Source organism: Cryptotermes secundus, unplaced genomic scaffold, assembly GCF_002891405.2.
Source record: "Cryptotermes secundus unplaced genomic scaffold, Csec_1.0 scaffold123, whole genome shotgun sequence".
Classification (NCBI taxonomy): domain Eukaryota; kingdom Metazoa; phylum Arthropoda; class Insecta; order Blattodea; family Kalotermitidae; genus Cryptotermes; species Cryptotermes secundus.
Genome location: NW_019736394.1, coordinates 574,003 through 587,322, shown reverse-complemented (window position 1 = coordinate 587,322; position 13,320 = coordinate 574,003). Strand labels below are relative to the sequence as shown.

General features: G+C 40.8%; 1 long non-coding RNA gene across 1 annotated transcript in view; it reads left to right on the top strand.

Annotated features, from left to right (window-relative positions):
- LOC111869800 overlaps window positions 1-10,509 on the top strand; it is a 48,014-nt gene extending 37,505 nt beyond the window's left edge. The window contains exons 3-4 of the long non-coding RNA XR_002843736.2: window positions 9,743-9,917; window positions 10,045-10,509. This is a non-coding gene — a long non-coding RNA (uncharacterized LOC111869800). The remainder of the gene's footprint in view (window positions 1-9,742; window positions 9,918-10,044) is intronic.
- Window positions 10,510-13,320: the final 2,811 nt, after the last annotated feature.

Sequence of the window (13,320 nt, the reverse complement as noted above, 5' to 3'; positions counted from 1 at the left end):
ATTACATTTAATTCTATGACAATAGCGATTCGTTCAGTCGGTTGTTCTTTGGTTGGTTGGTTATTTGGTTCGTTTGTTGGTTGGTTGTTTGGTTGGATGGTTGCATGGATGGTTGGTTGGTTCTTTGGTTCGTTTGTTGGTTGGTTAGTTGGTTGGTTGTTTGGTTAGTTGGTTGGTTGGTTGGTTGGTTGGTTGCATGAATGGTTGGTTGATTCTTTGGTTCGTTTGTTTGTTGGTTACTTGGTTGGTTGTTTAGTTGGTTGGTTGCTTGCTTGGTTGGTTGCATGGGTGGTTGCATGAATGGTTGGTTGGTCCTTTGGTTCATTTACTGGTTGGTTAGTTTGTTGGTTGTTTGGTTGGTTACATACTCACGTACTGAGGCCCCACAAAGCGACATACACTTATGGTGAGTTTAGAACTATCAAGCATCAAGTAATATTTACTGCCCACATGTAATCACTCCCCTGCCAGTGCAACGTGACTCCTGTTGGAAAGCATGGCGTCCCCAAATAGGATACTATGGGGATAATCCAGGAGTGTAATTTACAGTCTCACCAACTTTTGTCAACTGGAGACAAAAACACGGTCTTACAATTTCTATAAACAAACCATTTTAAAATTAAACCATAATTATCAGATTTCAAAGGAACATACTTATGTCGTTCACTTGACATGCAGTAGAGGCTGCGCCCCTCTGACCCTGCCGCTACCATTCCTGTTCGTCTCGACGCTGTGGAAGGCTACCGCCGCAGCTTCTGTGCTTGTGTTCATCTCAGGCCGCTGGTAGGCAGAACAAGAGGAATAAGGAAGAAATGTGCAGGACGCTATTTGCGCAGTCTGTCTGATGGGAAACGTGAGCACAACAAACTCTCTGAGACTGTAACGAAACGCGTACCGCAAGCTCCAGTTGCGAGCTGCGATTCGCAAAATGAGGAGAACATTTTCCCTGTCACCCGGGTGGACGTGAAGACTCTGAACAACAGGCAGAGTAAAGGTAAAGCTATCCCTGTAACAGGCCATGAAGGTCCATAAGGCTGTGCGACGTCGATGTTCCCATATTTTCTAGACAACTGGCTCAAAGATGTGGGTGAGGCTGTGAGCCTTACGCCGGTTATCCTTTACCCCCAAGAAGATTCCTGGTACTCATTACTGTTAAAGGCTGAGGGCCATAGTGCGGCTGGAAGAATTATGTCAATTGAAATATCTAAATGACGTAATCGGGATTGGAACCCGCGACCTTCCGACTTGTAACATAGTGCCTGAGGCATGTACAAGGAGACGAAGTAGGAAGTGAGTAAGCTTGGAGCACAGAGGTGTGGCACGCCTGCAGCGTTTGACTGCAAGGACTGAGGATAACGCCAAACAACTTATATACATATACAGTATTTCCAGGTAAGGATTTCCTGTTCTCTAATCACTACGACACGAACATTGCAGGCCTGTGCAACCTTCAGATAAGTGACTTCGTGCAGCGAAATGTCCTTGAATAGTATACATATGGAGAGGACATGAACAGTAATGTACTTTGTTTCCTCTCCCCCCAAAACCTTCTTTTGAATTTTTCCTTCTTCTCTCCTTCGTCGCTTTCTTCCTTGTCTTTCTCCAATGTCCTGATCTGCAAGTGCGCTTTCGCGGAGGTGGAAGGAGTATGGGAGGTGGAAGCAAAGCTCAACACATTTTTAACATTGGCACCAGATGGAAATGCAGCTGCAGCTGCAGCTGCAGGTTCCAGAAGCGCTCCCGATATGACGGCGTAGAGATTCACACATGGACCTGCCTCAGGTCGGAGCCCGAAATTTCGGCCTCCAGTCAGCCACATTTACTGCCTGAGCCATGCCGGGCCGACTAGGAGACCTCCGAGCTAAATTAGGCAACAATTTCCCGCCCAAGTAGTTTCCAATGCATCTGGTAGATGCGGGAAGTATCAAGGTACCGAGGGCCGACCTCGTTGGCTCAACGGAGCTGATAGCAGGCACCAGTACCGGTAGGGTATGGAGACTGGTAGAACATCAAAGGGGGACGTACAATAGATTAAAAACTAGTCGCGGTGCATGGAGAAACCCACCCCCTCCAATAATAATAATAGTAATAACAGCATAGTTTACACCAGTTACATGTTTCATGAAAATTTGATGTGTAGGCCTAATCAACTATAACACTGGCTACACGATACCACTATGAAGTCTTCTTGCCATTTATTTTTCAATCAGCATGGGAATTTGAAACTCAATTAAAAATTTTCTGGACTCTTGAATACACTGCACTGCTCTCTGCACTAATCTAAGCTACAACAGATCTTCGTTATATACGCTCTGCACGGACAACACAGAAAGCACAAGTCACATGATTCCTATCCAGCGAGTTCATTGGCGTGCTGACTGTTGCCTAGCAATGAGCTATAACATTCGTCCACTGAGACAAATCTTCCATTATTACACGTTGGAACGTGTTTGCTGAGCCGTTGCCTAGAAACATTTTGAGCAAATCCCTTACATTATCCATAAAATATAATATATTCGGGCTCTCGTACTGTATTTATAAATATGTTTCCGTTGAGTCACTACAGAATATTTAAGGATTTTTCAACGAATGACGCATAAGGTACCCCTGACTTCATGATATTATCATTGAAGGCACGGGTACTTCAATACTGCGATCTCCACTGTCAGGACTTGGAAACTGAGTTTCAGAAAAGACTTGCCGTTTAGTTAAAATGTAACGAAAACAGTGGACAGGTACCCGTTACTCTTTCTTCGAAGACGCAGGAAGTGGGGTAAGTATTATGTAGAGTAAATTCGCCAGGTAAATAACCAATTACATGCAACTGTAACAGAGCTTTCAATTACCGTTACTGCACTTCTGAACAGAGTCCTAATGGCTGCTGTAAACAGTAGGGTACAGGTGCGCTGTGAAGGGAACCCGTGCCATGGGCCAGCCCGAATTATGAAGTAAGTGCTGTTACATTTAACAGTTCTGTGGCGTGAGGGATTTTTGTACTTATGAAGCTGATCGCCAGACACACTGTGCTGAGTGAAAAACAATTCCAAAATTGTAAGCATACTGGCAGAATTCCGGCGCATTTTCTCCACTTGTAGAAACGGGAATTGGGCATTAAGCATCCGTTTCATTTGTATTTACAACTTTCGTTAGGAATATTTCTTGCTCCAATAAATATTTAGTGAGTTAGATTCGCGCAGAACCTCAAGGAGATCTTCATGTAAAGTGACAATTACTTGTGCCTAGTTTTAACATAAATTAGTATATCTCAACAACAAAACTTCTCATTGTCAGTTTTCAAGCAGCCCTTTCAGCGGTGATGTGTATCATGCAAACAGAAGAACGCATAGACATGGGGAAGTTAAGAGGCAAATACATTGCATTTCTTCCTTAAGAACATGACAAGAAACAAACTGAGGAAAAATAATTAGGTCTTATGAATAAAGATAAAGTTCTACGTAATTTCGGAAAGTTCGCTTTTTAAACGACCAATCGGCGAGAACTGACGTAGGCACAATTTTAACAAATATAAATAATTTAAAGATACCTAAGTATGCGACCAGAAGACGAGGAAAAAGACGTGGGAGGATGCTGGATGACCTTGGGGACAGAAGAGGATATTTTTATTTCAAGGAGAGGGCTCTAGATCGCATTAGGTGGAGGAGCTGTTTTGGAGGAGACTGTGGACCTGTCGTATGACAGATTACTGATGAAAAAATGAAAAGTACTACTAGAATTCTACTAAGTAGATTTAAATGCTTTCCGTCGGGCGGGAAGTAAAACACACCAGCCGAAACTTAAAATCAGGGTTAAGCAAACCCTGGCCTGCGGACATCATACGGCCCGCCGGCTGAATGATGCTAAGTACACAACAATTCTGGATCAGCCAGATAGCTTGAGTTAAGTAAGTGCACTGGTCTGATTCATTTCTAATTGAGCCAATGTAGTTCTTCTCTCCTTCTAATACAAGAGGCGAAGCTAATTACCTCGGATCTCGACATCATAAAAATATCTTTTAATACATTCAGTATTTACTGTTCGACAAACAATTAATAACATCTGTATTATCAAACGAATCTTTAAAATACAGACCCACAACATATAACGAAACTTCAGTATAAACTGATCAATGATTTAATAAAGACGTAAATAAGCTGCCCTAATAAAAATTTATGGTTAGTGGACAATGTTTAATTATTTCCTATTTTCTATTTCTCTACCATGACATGGTCATAATCAGATGAACTTCATACAAATTTGTGGAAAACAAAATTGTTTATGTGCGGTCTGTAAAGCATATATATATCATAAATATCATAAATTTTGTGTGAAAATTTTCTGAGTAGAAGTTGATAAATCACGAGGAAATATAAATAGCAAATAGAATGATCAAAATACATTTCCGCGTCCATGATGGTATATATATATCTGGAACTCCTAGGTTTATATATCAGAGTAGGTTTCTGTGTTGTGTTCCGTTGTGCTTCTCGGTAAAGCCGTAATCGCAAGTTAATCTGTGCAGATATCACGATTCTGAAACTATAATAAAATAAATTATTTTTTTAATTAATTTGAGTAAGCGGTTGATGACTTTAATTATTCGGGCGGAGGTTTCACTGTAGCACATCATAAGCTGAGGGAAGCCTAGCGATGTTGCGTGTTTGCTAAAAGTATACATGTCCAGTGTTCGCTGAGAAGTTGTCTGATAATACTTTGATCAAATTTGTTACAATATTATCCACCCACCTACTGCTTGGTCTTCCTAATGGTCTCTTTCTTTCTGGCTTTCCCACCAATATCGTATATGTGATCATCTTCTCCCCATTCATGCTACATGCACTGCCCATACCATCCTCTTTGATGTGATCATTCCAATTATATTTGGAGAAGAGTACACGTGATAAAGCTCGTCATTATGCAGTTTTCTCCAACCTCCTGTCACTTCATCTCTCTTCGGACCAAATATTCTCCTCAGCACCCTGTTCTCAAACACCCTCAGTCTATGTTCATCCCTTAATGACAGAGACCAAGTTTCACGCCCACATAAATCCACAGGCAAATTAGATTTTTATGTGTTTCAATTCTTACGTTTCTAGACAACAGACAAGAAGTCAAATTTCTGAACTGAAATGTAGCACACATTAACCGAATTCAGTCTCCTCTTAATTTCCTCCTCAAACAAATTTTTATTTGTTACTGTCGCTCCCAAATACCTGAACTGTGCCACAGCTTCAAAGGATCTATTAGCTCTCTTTATGCCATGATTTTGTCCTTATTCTTGTGAGGAGACAGAAAAATATATTTAGTTTTATCTACGTTTACTACTAGACCAGTCTCTTTACTGGCGTCCGTTAAAATTCCTGTGTTTTTCTTTATGGTATCTATATTATCACCCAGTAGATTCACATCAACGGCATAGACCAACAGCTGATGTGTCCCGTTTAATTTCAGTCCCATCCGGTTTTCCTGGATCTTCCTAATGGCACATTGCAAAGCAAATTTGAAAAGCAGTGACGATAAAGCATCTCCTTGTTTTAGACCATCCTGGGCAGGAAAATTATCAGACAAGTATTTACCTACACGAACTTCAATGTACTTCCAGGATCTGTTGACTGCAAAAGATCTGATCAGTAGTTGATCTGTTACGTCGAAATCCACACTGATGATCTCCAATAATTTCATCTATATATGGACTTAACCTTGAGAGAAGAATATTGCATAAAATGTTGTATGAAGTTGATAGCAGTGATATCCCAAGATAATTACTACAGCCAGGTTTATCGCCCTTCTTGTAAACTGGTACAATAACAGACTCCTTCCACTGATTAGGCAATTCTTCCTTATCTCAAATAGAAGTAATTAGCTTGAGGATTCCAGACCGTAATATTTCACCCCTTGCCTAAATAATTTCTGCCGGAATTTCATCATTAACTGGAGATTTTTTCTTTTCAACTTTGCAATAGCACTTTCAACCTCAAAAGGGCTAGGATCAGGTACTAACGTCTCAGCTGTATGAATTTCTGTCTGCCTAACAACACTGACCCTATGTACATTCAATGACTGAGGGAAGTAGTTGTTTCTCCTATTCACCTGTTGTGAGAATCTGCAAGCAGATCACCATTCTCATCCTTCACTAAGTTACTTCTATGTTGTTAACCCTTCTTAAAGTCATTTCCTCCTCTATACTCGTAAATGTTTCTAACGTCCTTCTTCTGCTTACCGTTCGTTGCAAGATCATCAATTTTGTCTTTCAGATATTCCCTGTTTCTATTCCTGAAATGCCTGCTGGTTTCACGTCTTATATCGTTCAGATTATCCCCATTTATTTCGTTTGGAACTTGTAACAACTGAAATTTTGCTTGTTTCTTTTGATCCAATAATCCTGAGCAACAGTCTTCGAATCATGGCTTATGCTTCTTCAATTCATAATAATCTACACTCTCTTTGGCTGAAATTTTGATATTCTCTCTAATAGTTTCTCAAGCTCTATTAATATCCACTTCAGTGTCTAAGTTTCCAAAATCTCCGAACCTACTTGAGATTTCAACACGATACTACTCTTTGCCCCCTACTTTGTTTAATTTCTTGAGATCAACCTCATATAGAATTTAAGGAATTTACCGTAAAAACGTTCTAGTTCCTCGCAGAAGCTGTCCTTCATGCCAGCAATGTCACGAAGTAAATAACAAATTTTATGAAATTTAAAATAATAGCAATATTTCAATATAAATAATAATAAAATATATTCACTAATGAAATTTATTTATTTTCACGTTGTCGTTGACAGAAATTATAAGAATTTAAAGAAAAATACATGAACGAAAGAAGACCTTTTTTCTCAGAAGTCATAATACAAATTATTTGCACTATCCAGAAGTTTTATGTCCAGATTTGGTATAAAGAATATAAAACTAAATTTGGCTTTCATTTACGTGACCATAATCTTCCTTACCAACGTAATCATTCACAGTCAACTTGAATCGGAAGCACTGACATCCATGTATGTGGAATGCGATCGAAATGTTGACTTTCTAAGAGATGAATGACTTGGAAGATGTTCTATGAAAACAATTATAAGAACTTACAAGTTGGATGTGACAAATGTCTCACGACTTTGAAGTAAACAAGAAGTTCTGTGCAGAACCCATAAAGCAATCTTTCCTGTTGCACATGCATCCAGTCATACAAATCTCATGCTCCTACTGAGACTGCATATTTTAACCCCACAGCCCAAGTGCGACGTTGCTCGTGGGGTATCTGCGTGCCCATGTAGTCAACTCATACTTGAAGAAAGCAGCTTTCTGGGATTTGGCACCGTGTATATGTGGTGTTAACCGACGTTTCGGAGGAACGTATCGCCTCCATCTTCAGGGTAGAAGGGAAAATATAAGAAATCCGCAAGCAAAGAGACCGTCAGAAATGGTACCGTTCCTTTTAATTGGTTCTTGAGTCTAAAATTTGCAGCTCTTTTCTTTAGCCACATTTAGGCAGTTTGAGGAATTTCTTTGGGATATTCATGGAGAAATAAAAAAAATCTCAAATATACATTTATACGAGAACAAAACGTGAACTGTGATTAAGAACTAAAAAAAACAGCTTCGATTTAGACTAATTTCCGCAGTGGTGTAAGATAAGTTCGTGTTATCATGTTATACATAGGTGTCATGTCTGTACATACTCTCATAAGTATCTGACCCTTGATCAATTTCGAAGTAATCGGCGAATTTTCATGAAACTTGTTACGGATATCATGCTGGTGCAGATTTCTGCATAATTATACTTCTAAGCACTTGTCAATATAGTTTTTTAATTCTAGTGGGGTGGGACTAAGTCCCTTGTACTGCGGCAACTTCTGGCCTATTGTACCAGCCCCAGATGATAGGTGAGCGTGATTGTGCAGCAATTGGTGGAATGAAGATTGGCAGGGGAAACCGAAGTACTCGGAGAAAATCTGCCTCATCGCCACTTTGTCCACCACAAATCCCACTTGACCAGACCCCGGGATCGAACCCGGGCCGCCGCGGTGGGAAGCCAGCGACTAACCGCTTGAGCTATGGCGCGGCCCTGCCAATATAGTTACGAGCATATCAATGCAAACCCTTCATATGGGAGCGCCACTTAAGTGGTGAGCCTGGTCTGTGAGAGATGTAGCAAAACAGTGCTTGAAGCTATTCTTTTGTAGAACCTGAAAATGCAATAGGACAGCCGCCTGAAATGCATATTTACTTTCTGACTGAAGGTGATAACTAGAAACATGTCAGAAGCAGGCATGTGAAATTAAGTATGAAGAAAGATCACAGACATTCGTAAACATGCTGTATGAAATATATGAGGGTTGTTCGGACGAACCCCGTTCGGAAATTGTTCTGGGAGTGGCCGTTAAAATTTGTTCGTATGGGCGTTGAGGTACCCACTGTTCCCGTGCTGCTGCGCAGACCGCAGTTGACTGCTGGTGCGTCATGCAAGCATCACGTGATCACGGGTTTGCTAGCACTGATGAAAGAAATTCAGTAATGTCACTTCATAATGACGTGACACTCGAAAGTCTAGCAAGGTTAGTAACAATTCTCCTGAAATTCACCAGGCTACGTGGTGAGACTAAACAGGATTCCACTTTAATAAAGAAGTTAATTCAGAGATTTAATTGCGTTCATAATTTCTGCTAAATCAAATTTAGATTGGGTTAAACTTCCCTTGAGCACTCCTAAAGTTTCGTACCATCGCCATGAATGAAATTTGTAACATAAGAGAACTTCTTTTTCCTTGGCACTACAGCCCCAGTGGGCCTAGGCCTACCTCCATGAACTTCTCCGTTCACTTCGGGCTTTCTAGATCTTACACATTCGGTAGGACTCTTTGGGCGGGTGATCAGCTCGTCGCAAGGCCTCTACCTGTACACAAACACAGAAAAACGCACACAAACATCCATACCCTGAGTGGGATTCGAACTCACGATTCCGGCTTCCGAGCGAGCGAAGACAGTGCATGCCTTAGACCGCTCGGCTACCGTGACCGGCATTGTAAGAGAACATTAGGTACAAAATGTTCATTCATTATTACGATCTATTTCGCCACACAAGTTCAGCAACCCCTGACACAAAACTGGACAAGAAATGAGACAACACGGCTGCAAAAAAACAGAACAGGTCTCCCAGAGGTAAAAAAAAAATCGGTGAAGTTAATTAGATAAGCGCCAAGCCATTAGAGCCATGGAGGCATAACTCCAACAATCGACCTGCACATTAAACGGGAGTGATGAAACAAACATCCCAATCGTTTTACCACCGGGGAAGAAGCCCTCGGTACCCAATGAATAGGAGGCAGGGTGAGCCCCAGGCCGGTCTCAATATTGTGGAGAAGGGAAAAAATTTCTTGCCTTGCCGGGAATCGAACCCCAGCCATGCAGCCGGTAGCTCGTCGCTATATCGACTGAGCCATTCCGTCTCTCATTGATCTCCTAAACGGATACTAGATCCCGCCACTGCCAAATCCCCAAGAAAGAGCTAAGGTAAATGTTTGTCTTCTTAACAGATAACATGTTACATTAACAAGGCTGTCCGTAGGTTTAATATTATGCTCCCACATACGTCTAGGTTTCCCTACTGATCTCTTCCTTTCTGGCTTTCCCACCAAAATCCCATATACATTCATCTTCTCCACATGCGCGCTATAAGCCCTGCCAATCAAATCCTCCTTGACTTGATCACTCTAACCCAGTGTCATAAAGATTATGTCCTAATTGCAGATTCATATGAAATTCTTCGGTTATGAGACTGGAGAATTGGTCAATGAGGGCAGATACATCTCCAAGGCCATAGGAAAGACACACAAACGCCACTGAAGCGATAAGGCAACAGCAACATCCGTGGATATGGGTTCAGAAAAGATAGTGTGTCGAAGGCCCGGGATTATTGGAACAGGTTTGTTTGTTTGTTTGTTGTTTGTGTGTTTGTTTTCCCCACAATTTGCTGTACAGTGAAGGCTTAACAGTGCGATATAAGATTACTATTAGTAAAATGTTTGCTAATCTATTGAAATATGTTTCAGAGTGTGGAATCAACATTTCTCGCCTTCCAGGAGACTAATACAATATATGAACATTGTGTGCAGCGCACAGGTGTGCTGACAAATGGAAGCTGAGAAGCGGAAATACTCGTATATACATAAAATTCGGAAACACTGAATCTTCTAATTTCCAGCCATGGGAAGACATCCGAGGAAGTGATTCAGAAGACTAAACAGGCGCAGCTGAAGAAATGTGATAGGTTTTAATTGGTATGCAAAACTAGACAATCCGTTACGATGCTAACGTTTATTGCAGTCTTGGATGACACAATGGTTTTGCAGAGCTGGTGTTCCGCTATGAACAGACATCAAATTGTGTGATAATTTTGAAACATGGGTCCCAATCCTTCCTTGCTCTGAAAAGTATTGGCATTATATTCGTAGTAGGCTACTTTATGAATCTGTTAGTCAGACTTACATTATTTACATTACAATGATGTTTATGTATCCCTACTTTCAAATCTTGAAATACCTGCAGAAGGATGTTACATTTTTTATGAACGTCACGTCAGTGGAGGCTTCCATAAACTCAATTTTTGTTTATATTTTCTTAGACCGCTTCTGTGATCTAGTGATGAGAGTTCCTGACTACAGATCCAGAGGTCTTGGGTTCGATTCCCGGCGCTACAAGATTTTCTGTGAAGTAGTGAGTCTGGAAAGGGGTCCACTCAGCCACGTGAGGATAACTGAGGAGCCATTTCAAGGAAATAGCGACTCCGGTCTAGAAAACCAAAATTAACGGCAGTGGGCATTCGTTGCGCTGACCACGCGACAGCCTCTATCAATTAAAGTTGGCACTAACTTCGCCGACAAGCGGCGGTCGCTCGGTCGGTATAGTTCGCTTGAGGAATAAAGCCATGGAGTTATAGTAGATAATAAGAATATGGCGGGCGCACGAACTTACGAGGTGAAAGCGACACGAGTGAAACTTAGTATACGGGCCCATAAAGTTTCAAAAAATTTGTGAATTTTAAGGTAACTTCTTTGTATAATGACAATAAGAATTGCGGCCACATGAAGTCTGTAATACCGGTAACCTGTAATAAAATATTTAACTGTAGGGGGATTTGATAGTGTGGTCATCTGGGTGCGGATCCATTAACTTAGCTGCATGTTATTGTTGCAATAACAAGATATTAACAACGCATTGTTTATAATACTGTTTATTTTTTAAATGGACGTAGGCTTTATGAATTCTACTCATAATTTTTGTTTTATTAGGCCTGTTGTATTTTGCACAAGAATTCTTTATTTTTTACTTAAATTAAATTTGGATTTTTCGTGAGATTATTACAGATAACAAAAAATTATTCTCATCTGAAATTTAAAAATTCGTTTCTCCTTGTCCAATTTTGTTCCAGTGTTTCGGAATAATATTCAATGGCTTTATTGTCAAGGCTTTATTTACAGATTTTCAAATGGTAGACTAATGAGCTTTGTTGCCCGAATTTTCTGTCTGCAGTGGGAGAAACAACAGCAGCAGCTATGGGCCCATTTTATATTACAAACAGTATGGAAAATGAATAAGAGGCTTCAGTGCCATATCCAACTGGAGTGACTTGTTAGATTTTGTCTATATTGCATGTAATTCTGTATGTATTCATTATAAATGTCTGTTGATGAAGCACGTTTATCTCAGCATCGTGGCATCTTGACTTGCATACAGGAGTATGTGGTTTGAATCTCGACCAGAGCACAACTATCCCGCCTGAGGGTTCTAATCATTTCCATCAGGCTGTTAAGGCATATACAGCCACAGAATCTGTAAGCAGACTACAAGTATAACCACTTCCACCAAGTCTCTACCAACCATAAGTCTTTCTAATCTTCTTGACTGCTCCATGGCGCTGTGTACCTCTGTAACGGATGCTGGATTGATATTAAGACAGCATTCAAATTAGGTAATTATTTAAGATTTGACGTTTTCACGACCGTGACTAGGAAGAATGCCGCCTTCTGGGATGTGGCGCCGTATACATTTTGTGTGAACCGACGTTTCGGAGGAACGTATCCCTGCAGTCTGCAGCCACCTGCTCACGCTGGTTCCTCGCTCGTGAATTTTTATACCCTGAATATGGAGGCGATTCGTTCTTCCGAAACGTCGGTTCACACAGGACCTACACGGCACCACATCCTAGACGACGGCATTCTAGATAATTATTGATAGACAATAAAAGTTAGATTCATTTAAATTGTGTATTTATTTACGTGATAACTTAACTGTCCAAGAGACAATTATACCTTTATAATTGTCTAATAATAATAATAATAATAATAATAATAATAACAATAACAAACGAAGTCGGTCACGGTAGCCGAGCGGTTAAAGGCAATTACTGTTTTCCCTCGCTCGGAAGCGGTGATCGTGGGTTCGAATCCATGGATGTTTGGTATGCGTATTTGTTTATTCTGTGTTCGTGTTGTCCTGTGATTAGGTAGAGGCCTTGCGACGAGCTGATCACTCGTCCAAGGAGGCCTACCGTCTGTAAAATGATCATGAAACTGAAAACCAGATGGCAGGATCCAAGGGGGCTGTAGAGAAAGTGAGAAATATAACAAGGGAGCCGAAATACGTATTTCCTTCAATTCCAACTGAGAAGATCAATGCCTGTACTGGTTGCAGGTTCTGCAGCGGAGTAAACGAACCACGAGGTGAGAACATAGAGTCTATTTTTGTACAACATTTCCCAGGAATTAATGAAGCTGCATGTTAGAAAACATTTTGGAAGAAAAATTAAGCAGTATATTTCTAAATAAGAATTAAATATGGCAGCAAGTATACACTTGGGCCGCGCCATAGCTCAATCGGTTAGTCGCTGGCTTCCCACCGCGGCGGCCCGGGTTCGATCCCCAGAGTTCAAGACCATAGAACCAAATAGGTTTCAATATAGCGTGAAGAATATGAAAATTCTGTCTCATTCTTAAGCAACAAAGCCATGTGATTAATTCTATCTAAATTCAACATAATCTCTTAAACTTACACGGATACAATTGTATCATTCTATGGTTATTACAAACTGAGGGAAAAGCTAATTCCTATATGATTTTTTCCAAGTGCTGAAACAGTTGTCGGATCCTGATAAATTAGATGCAGTTAAATCTCATACTAACCACGTTCTTTGGCCGGTCACGGTAGCCGAGCGGTCTAAGGCATGAAATGTCTTCGCTCGCTCGGAAGCCGGGACCGTGGGTTCGGATCTGTTTCCTGTGAGGTACGAACTGAATTCTTATATATTATTCTTATACACTGCCGGTCAC